Genomic DNA, 17858 nt, shown 5'->3' on the forward strand with positions numbered 1-17858 from the left:
AAAGAAAAAGCTTTTCCATCTGATGGAAGACAGCTCCGAGAACCCCTCCATGCTGCAGGGAGGCTCTGAGCTGTTATCTTGCAGGTGGGAGTGCTGGAGGAACACTGCAGAGCATGTTCTGGGACTGCCCCACAGCTCTGATCCCCTCCTTCCACCACCTGCTCTGCACTCTACCTGCTGCCCATATGGCTCCAACCCACCCCAAAGCAGGCTGCCCTGCTCCTCCTACCCAGGCAGGTGCTACCCAACTCCAAGCTAAGATCCAGTGCCATAGGGGAAGAGCTTTCATCTGATTTTCTTCCCCTAGAGGTGTTTGGGGAGGTTTCCCATAGCCAAGGCAGCATCCCTGTGCCAGCTCTCCCCACTCAGCACCCAGGGAAATTCCTGCAGCCCTCATTAGAGCAGCACCTCTGGGCAGCCCTAATTGCAGGGAGGGAGCTGGGAAGCATGTAGATGCTGTGAGCCACCCTCTGCTTTGCTCGGGAGATGGATCAAACAGTGAGGGTGGGGCGGGGTGCCCACGGCACAGTGCTGCATCACCAGGTGGCCCTGCATGGGGGGCTCTGGCAGTGTGGGGGTCCAAGTAGGGTGGGGGTCCTGGGTAGGGAAGGGTGAGGAGCTCTCTTGGAGCCTCTTTGTTGCTGCTGGAACCATTGCATGTTCCCATTTGCATGGTCCGGCATCCCTGCCCCTGTGCCAGGCTCCCCACCTTACAGGTTCTCCTGAAGCCAAGGCTGAGGGGGAGCCCAAAGGGTCACCCCATCACACAGCACCATGGTGGGCTCACAGGAGTGCCAATCTTCCCTGCAGGGGATGGAGAGCATGGGAATGCAGAAGGCATGTGCTATGCTTTGAAGGCTCCTGCTGCTGTGCCTTGGTTTGGGTGTGCTTCTCTGGGTCCCAGGCAACCCAGAGAGGTGTCCTCAATGCAGAAGTGCAGGAGCTTTGCTGCAAGCTGTGCCACATGTGTGCTGCAGCTTAAGTGCAATGCATGATGCCATCCATGTTTCTAGCCTCTGGCCTGCACTGAAACCCTGACATCCCTGAGACAAAGAGAATGATGCTCATTGCCTGGTATGCATTCACCACCGTGTCTTGCAATGTGTCATAAAGCTGTTTGCAGTGTGCATCACAGAAGAGCTCAGTGCATATCTCCTATTCCCCTTCCTTCCCATGGAAAGCAGGGCATTCTCAGCCCCTGCTGATAACCACCCAGGGTCAGGAGCAGCCTGAGTGCTGCCATCTTTTTTTCTTCTTTTTTTAAAAAACATATTATTAATTGCCCTTTATCCTTCATTTTCATAGTTTCATTAGTCTACATCCTTTTGCACGGGGGGAAGAGCAGGGAAGCTGCCCTATTCTCCCCGTTCTGCAGCACAGAGTGGGTGCTCTCCTCCTGCAGAATTGCCATCAGCCTCAAAGAACAGAGGGATTTTTTTCCAGGAAAACATCAAGGAGCAAAAATGCACTCAGGCTCCTGGAAGAGGCCCAGCACCTGTTGGCTTTAAAAGCTTGATGGAGCTTTCAGCTCTCAGCAGCACAGTGAGTGCATCGCTCTGAAGCCAGAGTGCCCCCAGTGCTTTGCAAAACGTGGGCGTGTGTGCGGCTGCAGAGCACAGGAGGGCTTTTCTTCCCCTTTCTGGCTTGCACTGTAGACCCACGAGCTCAAAAAACAAATCAAGCTCTCCACGCATTTTAAAAGCCCTAAGCCACGTGAAGCCTTATCAGTCAGCCCCCTAACTTATGGGATACTCATGCAGTCCCCAACCCGTGCTAAATCAATATCTCTCTGGAGATGGATGGAGAGATAAATTTTAAAGAATAAGCTTAATTTTATTACAGCCTTCTGAGTGGCCATCGCGTGACAGCGTGCGTCAGATTGACAGGGGTTTGATGCTGGGTAATGGCACATCAGCGGGCCCCGCTCCTTTGATGTACGATAATGGCGCATCACCAGAACAATGGCGTTTTGATAGATTGTATTAGAACGTAATCAGGATGATGGGGCTTTGATATATTATGTAAGTACATCACCAGAGTGGTGCTGCTGTGACACATCACCGCAGAGCGCTGTCGGAGCCGCCGCGCCGTAATGGATTTCAATAATACATCAGTGGGGCCGGGAGCTGTTGGTGGATGGACACCTCTGCTCCTGTGTGAGGGCATGGGGGAAATGAGGGTGGTGGGGCTCCATGGGCTGCATCCTCAGGCATTGCCTCTGGATATGGCAGCGGGTGGTGGAGTGTTGGCTCATGGGTCCAACCTCACCCCACGGGTGCATCCCTTGTGCTATAGGATGGGGCAGGTGCTGGTGGCTGGTTGTTGGTTATCCTCATGCTGGGGACATGTAGCTGTTCATGCTGGGACTGGTCTGGTTTTCTTCTTCACTTCAACAAAAAAGGAAAAGCCACCTAAATTGGTCCCAGGTGAAACCTTTTTCTTCTCTGAAACAGCCACATTTCACTCTTTGAGCTCTTTTCTTTTTGAATTACATTGGCTGCACCTAAACATCCTCCAAGATAAGAGAGGTATCATTCTCTTCCTCGCACCAAAAAAGCCAAAATAACAACGTTCAACTATTTAAGCTCCTTTCTTTCCCTAGAACCATTTCATAGAATCCTAGAATCCTAGAATGCTTTTTGGGTTTGCAGCTGGGTGTTTTCAACCTGCAGGTGGGTATTAGTGCAGAACAGCCAGTTGACGTGGAGGTGGCTCCATCCCCAGCACCAATGGCTTCCTGAGCCCAATGCCAGGATGTGAAATGGTTCTCTGCTCTGAAAATGAATTAGAAAACAGAGGAGGAGGCAATGCAGGAGACTGCCAAAGGGATCTCTCAGAAGTGGAGAATGGCACTAATATTTGGGGAAATTGAAATTCCGACCATGAAATTGCCTATCATTTATCATCCCCAACCACCTTACAGAGTAAGAAAAACAGGCATTAAGCCTTATTGCTTTTTAAATACTTATGATCTCTGGGAAAAGCAATCTAATCTACTTCCCTTAATGTGCGTTCTACGAGAACGTCCGCGAGTGTAACGGTGACATTTGTGCTTGTTGTGCCTTCACACCTCCAAAACAGCCATGTCAGGCTGATGTTGGGGGGGTCAGAGGATACACCGCCAGCTCACTGCGTCTCAAGGGCTCTTCTCCTGCTGTAACCACCCCTGGTGGGAGCAGTAGGGCCAGGAAGGCAGAGCCCAGCAGGGAATTCCATGTTCTTGCCCCTTCAGAGCCCAGAAGAGCCAGGTTGGCCCTCCAAGCAAGGAGGAGTTTTTGCTGCTGCTCCATGCAGAGCCTGATGCAAAAGACTGCAAGTTCTGAGCAGCACTGCCCCATCCTTGTCCCTCTGCCATACCCCACAGCAAGATGGCAGCCCCCACCCTTTAAATGAGCATTTTCAATGATTCTACCCCCAAACTTGTATGTATTGCTGGCAGCCTCATTGCCCCTGCAGGCCTGGGGGTTGCATCCCTGGTTCCAAAGGCAGCACCCCACTGTAAGGTGCTGAAATAGGATCTGGTTGCCATAGGGTTGGGGTTTCCTGCGCCTTTCTGCTTCCAGGCTCTTGGGAACAATGGGAAGAGAATGTAATTTGGAGGACTAAGCCCCGTTCAGGTGGGATTAGGTCATCGCGGATGATGCACAGGATGATGCAGGTGCTGAAGGTGGCCCCGAGGCTGCAGTGAGGGAAGGGAAAAGGAGGTGGGGGAGGGGGTTTGCAGCCTGGTGGCAGCTTTGAGATGATGGACTCTGGGGCTGCTGAGCACCACAGATGCTCATGGTGGTGTTTGGAGAGTTGGGTGCAGGGACTGCTTGGGCACACGCAGCACCCACTCCACTCTGCATCTTGTAGGATGCAGAAAGGGCTCTGCTGTCACCGTCCCCATCTCTTCCAGGAGCTGATGCTGAGCTTGCAAGCAGCACCTGCCTGGGTTGTATTGCTCCCAGCTCCACGCACACAGCATGTAGCACACAGCAGCAGCTCCCCTTGCTGCACCCACGCCTCACGTCCCAGCTCTCACCTGCTGATGGTCAACCACAAAGCAGAAAAGGAAAAAGAGGAAACAAACAAACAAACATAACCCCCCTCGAATGATAGGGGAACATAAATTATCCAGAACTGGCAAGAAATGAAAGTGTTGCGTGGTCCCCTGACAGCAATGGGATGAATAACTGATGATGATTAGTTAAATCATAACACTGCTCATGCCATGCATAAATGATGAGCCAACTGCTTGCCGTGCCCTGATGAGATGCAGCGTTCTCCGCTTTCTATCATTCCCACTTTGTAGCCCCAAAGAAACTACCACATTTCTGCATTTTTGTGTTATCTGGCACATCAAGCAATGCGACAATGAATATATATTGACCTTATTATAGCAGCCGGCTGCTTGTGCCAGAAGCAACCAGGCATACTTTGCACAAATTAAAGCTGTCAGCATGTAATTTATGGTTCATTGCAAAAGAGGAACAGAACTCTGAGGGGAACATTGTGGTTTGGGAAGCAGGTAGGTAGGCAGATGAATTGCATGATAAAATATCTTGCTAATGATGTGATGTTAAAGCTGAAGTGTCATTTTCATTCTGTTTTGCACATTTTTCGTTATTTCTTGCTGGAGATGATTTCCCCCTTTCCACGCTTTTGTTTTTTCTTTTCTTTCTTTTTTTCTTCTTTTTTTTTTAGCCCTATCCAAGAGGCAAATTACTGCTTATACCTGAAAAGGATGGAGTAGGTGTGATAATTTATGAACAGACAGCCGCCGTCTGGAGACGATGCGGTGGCACTACAGGGCCACGTCTCACACACCACCAATGGGTGACAGCTGGGGCAGCGTGCAGTGGGAGCTCTGCTCTTTTCCAGAGCAAATGGCCTCAAGGAGAAGCAAAATAATCTCTATGTGAACGTTGGTCCTGTCCCTGTTCATGGCGGCAAAAGCGTCCATCCACCATGGGGTGCTGCAGTAGGATCTGGTTGCCATAGGGTTGGGGTCTCCTGCACCTTTCTGCTTCCAGGCTCTTGGGAACAATGGGAAGAGAATGTAATTTGGAGGACTAAGCCCCGTTCAGGTGGGATTAGGTCATCGCGGATGATGCACAGGATGATGCAGGTGCTGAAAGTGGCCCCGAGGCTGCAGCAAGGGAAGGGAAAAGGAGGTGGGGGAGAGGGGATTTGCAGCCTGCTGAGCCCAATTAGTAATGGATAAAATAATTTGTGCAATACAGCATTGCTGAGTTATTGCAGGGCTCAGCCAGCACTGTGACTCACACAGCTCCACACAGGGAACCCAAGAGAAACATCTGACATGCAGCAGTGCAGCCACATCACCCTTGGGCTGGCAGGGGCCACCTCTGCAAATCTGGTTTGGGTTCCGCTTTGGAGGCAGCCCCACTGTCACCAATGTGGGGTGTCCACCTCTGGGTAAAGGCATGCAGTGATGCTGCTGGTGTTTTGGAAGATGTGAGTGTGTCACAGAGTGAGGCATGTCCTGTCCCTACAGGGTGTCCCCAGGAGCAGCACATTCCAAAGTGCTGCATTGTTCCCCTGATCCTGGCTATTATTGCTGCCACGCTCTCCCAATGGGCTCCGCACATTTATCTGATGTAACCCAGAGACGTGGCTGCTGTCACAGCACATCCCAGCCACGGTGCCGTGGGGGCAGCGATAGGAACAGCCCGTCAATTCCTATCCGTGAGGCTGTGACATGGAGCCTGATGTCACCACACTGCTCAGGGTAGCACTGAGAGCCACAGTGTGAGAGCATGGAGCTGGAGCCGGGGAGCAGCAAGAGTGATGCTCCAGCACCTTGTATCCATCCACAAACCCAGGGCACCACCTGGAGCCAAGCACTGTGTTTGCCAGCATCTATTTTCCTCTTGGCACACTTTGCTTACTCCACTGCCCATCAGCTCAGCTCCTTTGCCTATGAGGGGACATTGCACTGCTGTAATTGATGCTAATTGGCAGAGGTCTGCAGCAGGAGCTGGCTCCTGCCGTGCTGCTTCCCACTGCCCTGTTCTCCTCCCATAGCACTGTGGTGCTCCAGGCAGTGATGCCCACCCTCTCCTTATGTGCAATAGCTCTTCCTTTTGCATTGCCCATCACGTCACACAGACAGCCCTGGGGCCGCCCCCTATCAGACCACAAGAGAAAGGGTAAAAAAAACCCCAAACCCAACTTTTTAAACCCAAAATGAGCCCAAGCTCAGTGCGTGCTGGCACTGCCTTTGAACCAAACGTCTCTGCAGCCACTGACAGCTCAGCAGCAGGAGCAGTGGCAGCATTCGTGAACTATTAGTGTTAAATTATTCCAACAAAAGCAGGCCTTGATGTTGCGTTGAAGTTGATAACTTGAGGATGTGTTTGAAAAGGATAAAAGCTTCGCCTTCAAAGGATGGATCCTCTTCTGCATGAGACACGCTGCCGAGCGAATTAACCATTTTTGTAATGAGCATGCCAATCATGGGGCTAATTAGCAAGCCTGGAGACTCACGATTTGGCATCTATGCATGAAAAAAACCACAGCCATAACCACGATTAGCTGTTTTCTTGCTGCCCCGTGGCATGTCTCAAGCATCCCACATTTGCATCAGCATCAGGAAGAGATGCAGGCAGGGTCTCGTGGGGGATTTGGGTGCTGCAGGAGCTGTAGCACACTGATAGCTCTCCTCACTTCACTGAAGGTGGAATCCACCCCAATCTCCATCCTCAGCAGGACTGGCTCAGGTGGGCACTTAATTAAGGGCAAATTGAGGTGTGCTCCATTCAGCTGAGCTGCCACCATGATAAGAATGGGTGGGGATGTGGGAGGAGGGAGCTGAATCATCACCTCTTCAGCTGTGGCTCCAAATGGAGCTGGGTGAGGGAGGTAGTGCTGTGGGAGCTGTATGCTGGTGTTTGAGAACTGTGGAGGTGTGGTGCTCAGGGATGTGGTCAGCATGGTGTGGTGGGGCTGGGATTGGTGATTCTTGAGGTATTTTCCAATCTTAATGGTTGTGTGATTCTGTGTCTAAGAGATGGCTTCAGGTTGCACTAGGGATGTTCAGGTTGGATATTAGGATGCCTTTCTTCTCTGAAGGGTGATAATATGCTGGCATGGGCTGCGTAGGGAGTGGTGGGCTCACTGCCCCTGCAGGTGTTCCAGAACTGCAGGGATATGACACCTGAGGACATGGTCAATGGACACAGTGGGATGTGCTGGGGTTGGGCTTGGGGATCCTAGAGGTCTATCCCAACCTGCATGACTCTGTGATGCTATGAGTGGTACGGTGGGGTTATGTTGGCTGTAGGATGTGATCTTAAGGACAGTCTCTAACCTTGATGCTCTGATTTCCTTCCTGCTGTGGGTGTGGGGCTGTTGGTGTTTGGGCCACACTCAGTGGCAGTGACAGCAGAAGGGGAGAGCAAAGCCTTCCATTCGCAGTGCCATAGAGACAGGCTGGAAAAAGAGCCCGCTGGGGATTAACACCCTGGTGGTACTTTAAGCTGTCACTTACAACTCGAGATCTGCTGCTCAGCCCCTGGGGTGGGGTGGGGGGGGAGGAGGAAAAAGCCTTTTCCAGGATCTTTTTACAACCACGATAGCCCACAAAGCAAGGCCCCAGCACACAGAACGTACCCAGTAATTAGCTCTATAAACACACGATTTGGTGGATGTAACAAAAGCTGTAATTTAAAATTTGACACCATCTCCTTTTCCCAGGAGATGGGGGGGGGGGATGGAAGTGGGGGGTTGTTATTAATAGCAGCAGTACGAGCTTGTATTTTTCTTCTCCGTGGCGCTTGGGAGGGGGGCAAATGACCTCAGTGTGAAGAAACTTTATTTTCTACTGCCTCTTGATTTATGTGGGGAATCTGTTGCATGATTAGCGCCTATCATCAATAACCACGCGGCGCGGGCTGACAGCTGCTGAGTGGAATGAAGAAACCCTGTGAAGCAAATAGCTACAAATTTCCCTGACAGCCCCGGTTCGATTACACGGCGTCAGCTGCCAAAACACCAGTTATTACAGGCATGGAGTGCCACGAATAGCTCGGCGCGGAGGAGGGTGATGTTAACACCCCCCCGAGCTCCTTCCCCTCCGCGGGGGCATTTGGGGATCATTTATTTGCGGCAGCTCTGTGTGCAGCCTGTGCTGCTGATGGAGGCACCGCTGCCCCGTGTGCTTTGGGCTGACGGGTGGTGGGGAGTTGCCCCTTCCTTCGTTGGGGCTGTAAGTGCTGGAGGGGTGTTGTATCAACCCCAAGCCCTGGCTTTCCAAAAGAACCCCCTCTAGGGGTTGGCCGAAATGTATGTTCTAAGGGAAAGAGAAGAGGAACCCCAAGGTTCCCTTCCAGTCAAAGGCCTTCTGTGATTCTATGGCTCTTTGGGTCTATGATTCCTTGAGTCAGTGGTTCTGCAGTTCTGTGATTCCATGGGTCTTTGGTTTAGTGGTTGGCAACCCTGCCCATGGTGGGGGAAGTTGAAACCCAATGATCTTTGAGGTCTTTTTCAACCCAGGCCATTCTATGATTCTATTCCATAGTTCTGCAGTTCAGTGATTTCATGACTCCATGATTCTACATCTCTATGATTCCCTGATTACGGAGGTAAAGGTGGGACCTTCCTGCCTTCTTTCAGCATTGGAGCCAATGGTGCAAGAGCTGTGCAGAGCCCAGGGTGGGTGTGTGGGGGGCACAGGGTGGCTGTACACATGGGGAGCCCCACGCTGTACCTCACATCTCACACCGCTCCTTGCAGGAGAAGCCCTTGGCAAAACAGGAGCTGTTTGCAAACAAGGAAGCACAGCCAGCGTCATTCACAAAAACTGCACAGGAAACAGTTGGGGATGACGGATGGATCCGAGGAGCGTTCTGCTGCTGGCAGCCTTTCCACGTGGGAGCAGAGGTAACACCGAGCAAATTGCTTGCTGTAAATTATTCAGCCCACACTGCTTAGTGCTTAGTGCGTGCGCCCCGGTGGGCTGGGAGCTCAGCTCCTCACTGCAGTAAAGCATTCTGTCTGTGCAGGGGGAGAGCTGCTCCGCTCCCACCCTGCGCATGGTGGAAGGGAGTGTGGTGGATGAATGGGGTTCAGTGCTTTGATAGGGATGTTAGTGAGCAATCATAGAGTGTTTCATCTTGCTGAGCTCCACACTTTGCATCCTGGCTTCTTTCTGCTGCTTCCCACCTTGCCCATTATAAACCAGTGCCTCTGGAGCTGCCATGTCCTTTGCTTGCTGGCAGGGAGCAATGGGAGTCCCACTATGGCAGCACGCAGCCAGCTGACACCAGCACTGCCTGATGTTTCACGTAAAGAAAGTTTTTCTTCGCAAGAAACTTTTTCCAGCTCAGGGGCTGTTTTGAATTTGGGTTTTCGTGTTGTGTTCGGTGCCAGCGTTCAGTGTTTGATTCTGTTTTGATGTTTATTTTGTTTTCTGAGAGCTGCACAGCACGTCCCAGCCTGAGTCATCATTGGGAGATGTGGTTCTCAGCTGCCAGGAGTGCCTGTGGGGTGGCTCCTGGGGGGGGCTGTGCTACAAGGAGCACCAGGATGAGCAGGCTGTGCACCCTGCTGAGGCTGCATATCCTGTAGCAGTGCATGCACCTTGCTGCAAGGCATGAGTCCTGTGGCAGGGCACACACTGTTGTAGGCACCACCATGCACTGATGCAGAGATATTGGGCTGTACTCAGCTTGTGTCCATGCAATGCCCAAACCGTGTTGCTTTCTGCTGGAAACTCTCCAGCTGCTAATGCAATATTTATGAATCGAGGCAAACAAGGACTCTGATGTAAGGGAAGGAGCTGTCTGTGTCGTGGTGATGTATTTGAGGGGAACGTTTTATTAGAGAGGCTATTTTGCAACAGCACGCTATTTGGAAGGCTTGGTGCACAGTTTCACTCCCATGGAGCAGGGCTCCACCACCAAGCTGGAAAGCAAAGCATTTCTTCACTTACACTGGGTTGAAGGCCTCCTAAAGACAAGGTCTGCATGCAGGAGGAGCGTGCACTGCACTTAGGGAGCTGCCCGTGCCTGCTCTGAGGTCCTTTGACAGGTCTGAGCTGCTCTCAGCTTTCCTCTTAAAATAATGGAGGTGTCAGCTCTGGTTCACGGACTGGTCAATGTTTTAATTCCGCCCTAACTTTATAAGGCAATTTCATGAATTATACAGTGTGGTAACAGAAGGAGCTAAATAAAGACGCAACACTAGCTGTGTTTAATAAATACACCCTCGCTATCCACGGAAGCTATTTGCAAGTCAAAAATACGGCACATGATGATATAGCTGTCGATTGCAAATTATTTAGATTACAGCTGGGTCAGCACTATTTTATGCTAAATCCCATCAACTAAAAATAAAAGGCAGCGGCTGTGCAGGGAGCCGCAGAGCAGAGGCAGCTCTGCCACAGGTCCTTGGTGCTGGGGATGTTGTTCCCATATGGGCACTCAATGGGGCTGGGGCTGTGTTAAGGAATTATTTACCTGCAAGGACATCTTTGCAGTTTTTTCGAGCTATGTTGGATGTTCTCAGTAGCCTGTGGCTCCCATGGAGTTTGTCTTAAGGGTTGTGGGGTTGATTTGTGCATAGAGGCATTTGTGACTGCAGATCTGTATGGCTTGGGTTGGTTTAATGATTCATCCAGTCTTGCTATGGACCAAGCAAGATAAACCAGCAATGCCTGCACTTCTCCTTTTGGATGCTCCGTGAGTTGACCATAAGGTAACAGATTGGCCCTAAAGCTGTTGTGGGGGTGATCCCAGGTAACAGAAGTGACATCAGTCTTGGCTCTAGACCAGCAGGCACAACACTATGCCTGCTCATAGAATCATTAAGGTGGGAAAGGACCTCTATGATCATCACATCCAGCTGTGTACTGGGAAGGAACCACCATGGAGCAGCCCTTGGCCACCAGCTGGGAGCATGTCATGCATTTCATCACCTGCAGTTGTGTGATGGGGGATGCCTGTGGTTCCCAATCATTTGCAGCTCTCTGCCTTTTGTTCACCCTCGTGAAATTAGAAAGGTGTTAGTAAAGCAGCCTTGATGAGCAGAATGATTCATGGAGCAGCATTTCTTTAAATAGAGCTTACATTCTGGAGGATCTATTTGTTTTTCAACTGAAAGTCATCCAAGAGATACGCTGTGTATGTTCCACGTAGGTTAATTATGCCATTTATATATAAGATAAATTGCTCAGTGGGAAGCACATCCATGCTCTGCTTTAGGTTGATTTTAATGCTTTCTCAGGGGTTTTTAAGCCCCTGCAAACTTCACAGTGAGTTGTTATGGCCCCCTTCAGCTCTGGTAGACATTGCATTGCTGTGTGCTCCTCATGGCCACGTTCCTGAACTCTGGGATTTCTCTGCTGCTCCTTCCGCATCTGAAGTTGAATGATGTGTGAGATACTGAATTGCAGCTTCTTGTCCTTTAGAACTCCCTTTGATATCGCAGCCTTCAGAACTCCCCGTTCTGGTGAGCCTTCCCTGTGCTTCATTCTGCCTCCTTTACACCCAGTGCCATCTCCTGTCTGTTCCACCTGCCAGAAGGATCCTGAGCACAAAGCTTTCCTCCCTCCTCAGCATCCTCCTGCTCACATCCTCTCTGCTCACAGCTATTCCCAGTGTCCCCTCCAACGCGCAGAGCTGCAAATCACTGCTGCCCCACGTGTGCGTGTTGGGGTTTGGATTTGCACAGCGCTCCATCCCAGGGTCTGGAAGGCATTTGTTGTCCCTTTCAGCTCAAGGCTGGATGAGGTGGATAAGGCTGACTCCCAGTGGCTTGTGGACTTGAGATCCTCGTTCTGCTTCCTGCACCAGAGAGGCATTGCAGGAGCACGCTGCTCCTGGGAAGTCCGCCCATGCACATAAAGAGATTTGTATCCTTTCCTTCCAGATGCTGCAGTTCTAAGTGCCCGGGTGCATTTTGTTACGGTTCCCCAGATAACAGCATTTGGAGTAGCACTCCTTCAGAAAATCCATGCAAAACCATCTGTGATTTCCTGCTCGTGGATGGGTAATTGGATTGGAGAGGAGGGTGGGCTGGGGGCCGCCTGTACTTCCCTGCTAACAAGGCTGACAGTGCTCACAGCCCAGCAATAGGAGCCCCCAGCACTCAGCCCTGGTTGCAGGGAGCATCTTCACCCTACATCCCCCACTGCCTCTGCATTATTGAAGCAGGAACCTCATTTTTTTTAATTCCCTGCATTTCTTTATCTTTTAAAGCAGCCTTTAAAAAGCTGCAGATTTTTCTTTGATATCGTTTTAATATCTGTGATAAGTTCCTTCAGGGCAAAACCCAGCTTTGTTTCTACTGATTCATTAGGCTTTGGGTAACAGTGGCCCTTCGAACCTTCTATAGTCAGGGTGAAAGCGCTGCCAGCACGCAGCCCTTCTCACCCTGCCTCGTCCTGAATTTTGCATGGAGGTGTTATTGCCACCAAGCTCCAAGTGTCACCAAGGGCCACCAGGATTGGGTTGCTGCTGCATGGGCACCCACAGCAAAGGCCTACAGCAGCCAGACCCAGCTCCATGACAGCAGCCAGGGTGGGCAGCTGCAAATCAGCACCACCAGCTGCAAATCCCAGCATTGCCAGCTGCAACCCCCTGCAGTACCAGCTGCTGCACAGGGCTGCAGTGCATTCCCAAATGCCACAGGTGGGGATAAGGTCATGGCACGCTGCAAGTGATGCATTGCTCCATGCCATCACCAATCCCGAGCAACCAGATGGGCTGTGGCTGCAGTTGCTGAACTGGAGAGGCACAGAGCTGTGGGCATTGGGCATCTGCTGCTGTTGTGGTCCAAAGGACACACAGAGGGCTGAGGTGAGCACAGTTCTACACACACTCAATGTTTCTGTAGGGTTTTTATTTTTAAGGAAAATCATCCATTTCCCATCTGCCAACTCCACAGGCAGAGCTGTGAGCGCAGCCCCAGCTCAGATAGAAGGCTGCAATACAAATCTCTTTTACCTCTCCAGTCTAAGGAGCCACCGAGAGCTTTTTGCTGTGGGATCGCAGCATTCCTGCCCTGCTGATTTATGAGCTCTGCTCAGCACAGAGCATTACTCACAGGAAAACTGGTGGCTTGGAGCAGCACCTTTCTGCTCCCCCCTGGGCCAAAACATGACTGCTCCTGGAGGAGATGGTTGTGGCTCTCTGTTGAACACAGGTTTGGATGTCTTATGGGATGGGGACTTGTTTTCCAGGGATTCGGATGTATGAATGACAAAAGAGGTTCTGCCAAAAGAAGCTTCACCCAGAGATGCAATGAGGATCAAAGCCGTGCTGTGAAGTTGAGAAGTGTTCCCCTGCATGTTTTCCTCTCTCCATAATATAGTTCTGTATCTCTCTGCACCATGTGTTGCCTGGGAAGGAAGCAGAGGCACAAAAGCCCCATTTCTCCAGGGATTTCTCCTCTTACAGAAATAAAGAAGTGCGGCAATTGCTTTGGAGAAAGCTTGATGTGAGGCATTCCACATCCCATGGATGCTCCATTGCATTTGTGGGGAGAAACAGAGAGCCAGCTCCTGCAGCTGACCAACACACACAGCCCAGCATCCTGTGGGCTCAACGCATGGAGGTAAGTGTGCACAGAGTGTGGGTACACTGCATCCTGCAGCTCCCTTTGGTCTCTCAATAGTTGTGTGCTCTGCACACTGGGGTGCACAGCCAAGGGGACCTTTGCTCCCAGGGCCACCTTTGGGTCCACAAACCCTTTGCAAACAGTTCTCATGGTTGTTGGAGCACGAGGGGGAGGGAGAGGAGGGAAGGGCAGAGACTTGGACACGGGCTCAGCAGTGATTGTTTACAGGCCAGTAATTCAGGTTGCAGACAAGGCCCCATTGATGCGTTCCCAACACAGAGCAGTTCAGCTGCTAACCCTGGAAAAGAGGCTGCTGTGCAGTGCAGGGCTGTGTCCTGTGCTATGGGGAAACTGCCATAGAGCTGGGGCAGCCCCTGCAGCACTGTGGGGTTGGGGGGCACCGGGAGCCCTCGGTGTGTGCTTTGCATGAGGGTTGCAGCCATGAGAGGTGCAAAGAGGGAAGCGTGGAAGCTCAGCACAAAACCCAGCAGCTGCATGGTGTGGGTTGGGGAGCACATCCATACAGTCCCCATGCTCCCCAAAACCCATCCTGGGAGCTTTAATTCTGCCTGGCCGTGCCCAGCCCTAAAACATTAGCTTCACATTATCACAGGGTAAGTCAACAGGCAGGGAAAAATCGACCGAGGTTCCGTTTACCCACTTCTCTTGCACCTTTGGAGATGAAACCAGAGCTGTGCTGTTAAGTTACAGTGATTTATTGGTGGGCTGAGGAGCCGGGCTTTAAATACTGCATCTTAGGGATGCTGGCAGCCCCGCTTCCTATAAATCTTAGCCGGTATTTCTTAGCCCTTTTATGCCAGCTGCTTTCATGTATTCAGAACCTTTTCCGCGCAGTAGCCTATGAAAATATTGAACCGATGCCCAGAGCAACACCAGGATATGAAGGGGAAAACTTTAAGATGTTTTGTAACTATTTTTTAGCAGAATCTGCCAAATCTTAATTTTTCCAGTTTACAAGTAAGAGCCTCCGACCATCTGTTTGCTGTCAACCCGTGTTTGTTTGGAAGGGAGTTTTATGATTTTTTTCCATCTCGCACTCCTGTTCTTACAACCAGTTTACTGAACTTCATAAATGTCAGCTTTCACAGTTGTTTTGCGAGCCAGTTATGATTTAGGATTTAATCAAAAGTGAGCAGTCAGTGTCTTTAATCAATCTGAATGGAGATCAAAAACAAAAGGAGCGGGGACTGAAAAATGAACCATTTAATGTATCCCAACAGCCTTTGAAAGCGCCTTATTTCCAACATAATGGCTACCAGGAATCATTAGAAGAAACTTTAAAATATAACAACAACAACCCCCCCAAAAAAATAACTACCCTTGGAAATTGCTTGTTGTGTTTTTAAAGATAAAAAGGGGCTGAGATAATTTAAGGCTTAAAAGCGATCCCAACCTTTTAGCTCATTAAGTATTAAAACCAACCCGGCGTCAGGCGCTGTGGGCCGGGCAGCTCTTGGCAGCAGTGCCCCATATCTCCACTCTGCCCCATGGGGCTGCAAAGGGCACCCATGGGTGGCTGTGGGCTGGGAGGTGCAGCTTGCATCCCACCAGCAAGAAGGATGTTGTGTCAAGGCACATGAGCTGGGACAGGGAAACCAAGTCATCCCAATGGGTGCAGAGCAGCGCTGTCCTTCCTTGAGCTGGGGTGCTTTGTGCCTGCTTCTATGTAGTGTGTTGCCTTGAGCTGGGGTGTGGGTGCTGCTCACAGGGCAGGAGCTGCATTGAGCAAACCCTCACCTAAGGGCTGAGCTGCTCTGAGCCCTGCTGCAGTCTCTGAGCCAGCCCCTCTATGGAGAGGAATATTCACCTGAGGCTGAGGCAGCACACAGCAGGTTTGCAGCCCTGGTGCACTGAGCACCCATGCTGTGCAGAGTGAAAAACCAAACCTGCAGTGCTGTCAGGCTGCTTCACTGCTGCAGTGTGGGGGAGGCAGAAGGGAGCCCTGGGGGCAGAGGGCTGTCCCTGAGCCGACAGCTCCTGCTTTCAGCAGAACATCCTGCTGCTATTCTGCATCTCCTCCCGATCGATGGTTTGATGCAGCTGCAGAGTTCGTATAGCAACAGGAAAACCTCATCCCGGGGTGATGTTCTGTTCCATTTGAAATGATCTCTTGGATGAGGCGCAGGAAGGAGTGGATTTGAGCTGTAAACACAACCCCATTTATCACCTTAACCACGTGTGCTCTCCTGCCTTGGGGAAGGGGTGATATCCCTGTAGCCCAGGCTCAGTGGCACGGTGTGGGTGAGCCACAGTGGGGCCATTAAATGTGCCCAAAGGACAGTGGGGCGGTGCTGGCCATGCTGCGCTGCTCTGATCTGATGACAAATCAACAAGGCCTTTGTAGATGCGTGGCTCCAGCAGTGGGGCTCCATGGGTACCCACTGCCTGTGCATCACTGGATTTGGAGGTTGGATGCTGGGTGTAGGGTGCCCCATCTTTGAGGTGCTAAAGGCCAGGCTGGGCAGACTGATCTGGTGGGTGGCAGCCCTGCCCATGGCAGGGGGGTTGGAACTAGATGGGCTTTAAGGTCCCTTCCAACCTATGTAGTTCTGTGATTGTGTTCTGGATAGCAGGTGTTAGGTGCCAAGTGTTGGCTGCTGGGTGCCAGGTATTGGACACTGGGGTGCTGGGACTGGATGCTGGGTGCTGAGAAATGTTCCCCATTCCAGGATCCCTGGGGGGGTTCATTCCTGCCTGAAGCCCCGGCTCTGCGTCGCCTGGCCTTGCAACAAACATTATGCGTTATGTTGGTTCTACTCTATAAAATTCCTTCTGAATCTGGGGAAATGGGTTTTTAAAATCAGTTTTAAAGCCCTCCGGGGGCTCTCTATATTCTCCCAGGCTTTCCTCTTTATTTGTCCCCTTATTGTAATCCACTCCACTTATGATGTATGGCTGCAGCCGAACATCTGGCTCTCATCACACCTTCTGTTGACTCACTGCTCAACAAAGGGGCTGAGATGAGTCCCAGATGTTCTACTGTGTCCGTGCTCCCTCGGCCGCATGCTTTTATGGTGAGGAATAAACAGAGGTGGGTTTGAATGTCAGGGGGACCAAACGCGTGCTGCCTTGGGGTTGGGAGCACAAGGGGGGGTTGCACGCGTGTGCTTCCTGTAGGAAAATGGCACAGATGAGGGTTTCTTTATGGGCTGGAATAGGCATGTGTGGGAGATACAGCCCTGGTGCTCTGACACCAAGCGAGTGGTGGTGGTGGGTTTTTGATGCCCTGCTCACCCCTATCCCCTTATGGGGAGCGCTGCAGCATCCTTCTCACGCTGGCATCTCCATGAGTGCAATATCCTGCAGTGATGTTGATAGGACAAGAGGTGACGGCTTTGAGGAGCACCAGGGGAGGGTCAGGTTGGATATTAGGAAATATTTCCTCTCCAAAAGAGCGGAGCTGCACTGCTCAGCAGCACAGGGAGTGGAGTGGGGAGGGTGGGGGTCCATCCATGGTGGTGCTCCAGAACCACGGGGATGTGGCACTGAGGGACGTGGGCAGTGGGCTGGGCTGGGGAACTCAGAGTTCTTTACCAGCCTTAATGATTCTGTGCTTCTTTTGCATGAAGATAAGACACTGCCCGGGGGACAGCACGCAGGTATGGAGCTGTTGAGCCTCGGGACACCAGGGCAGAGCTGGAGCCCGACGCTGAGCTCTTTGATTCTCTGAGCATTGATGTCGTTTCGGTTCATCCTTTTGTCATTGATATTACGTGTTTATCTAAAAAGGAATCTCACTTTCATCGCTGTGGATTTGGGGCCTTTTTGCTCTGCATGACAACGAGGTGGGAAGTAGCTATTGAGGGCTGGTAACCTCTCCGGAGAGGCTTCCCTTTAAAATGCCCTCTGCAAATACCGTGTTAGACAAAACAGCTCTGCTGCCCGAAGGCATTTCCATCCGCAGCCACAGCCGAGGAGGCAGCGTATCAGAGAGCAGCATTTCTCCAAGGCAAATGGATCTGTTCTCATCTGGTTTTCCTCTTTGATGCATTTTTATGTTAAGGACTCTAAGTGCTCCTTTAATAGTTCTGGCCCTGTCAGGGAAGCTGATGGTTCTCGGCTTTCTTGTCTCTTCCAGCCTTCCATCCTCGAGCTCCCCGGCTGTGCCCTCTGTGGGAAATGGTTTTCCATGTCCCTGCCGCTCCGCCTGGCTGAGCCCGAGCCGGGAGGATCCGTAGCATCCAACGTTGTTGCCCCAAAACGCGACGTGTCCAATTATTCGCCTGGATGACAGGGAGCTCCCGGGAGAAGCCCAATGACAACAGCCGAGGTGA

At 51.4% G+C, this 17858-nt stretch overlaps 1 long non-coding RNA gene across 4 annotated transcripts in view; it reads left to right on the forward strand.

Moving 5' to 3' along the window:
• Positions 1-17858, forward strand: part of LOC107318996 — a 48049-nt gene that overhangs the window by 28042 nt on the left and 2149 nt on the right. For 3 of the 4 annotated variants that reach the window (XR_004308548.1, XR_004308551.1, XR_004308550.1), the window contains 3 exons: positions 8740-8886; positions 11720-13560; positions 17663-17854. This is a non-coding gene — a long non-coding RNA (uncharacterized LOC107318996). The remainder of the gene's footprint in view (positions 1-8739; positions 8887-11719; positions 13561-17662; positions 17855-17858) is intronic. The other variant, XR_004308549.1, reaches the window with a different exon arrangement.

The sequence above is a fragment of the Coturnix japonica genome, chromosome 10 (assembly GCF_001577835.2).
Source record: "Coturnix japonica isolate 7356 chromosome 10, Coturnix japonica 2.1, whole genome shotgun sequence".
In the NCBI taxonomy this organism is placed as follows: domain Eukaryota; kingdom Metazoa; phylum Chordata; class Aves; order Galliformes; family Phasianidae; genus Coturnix; species Coturnix japonica.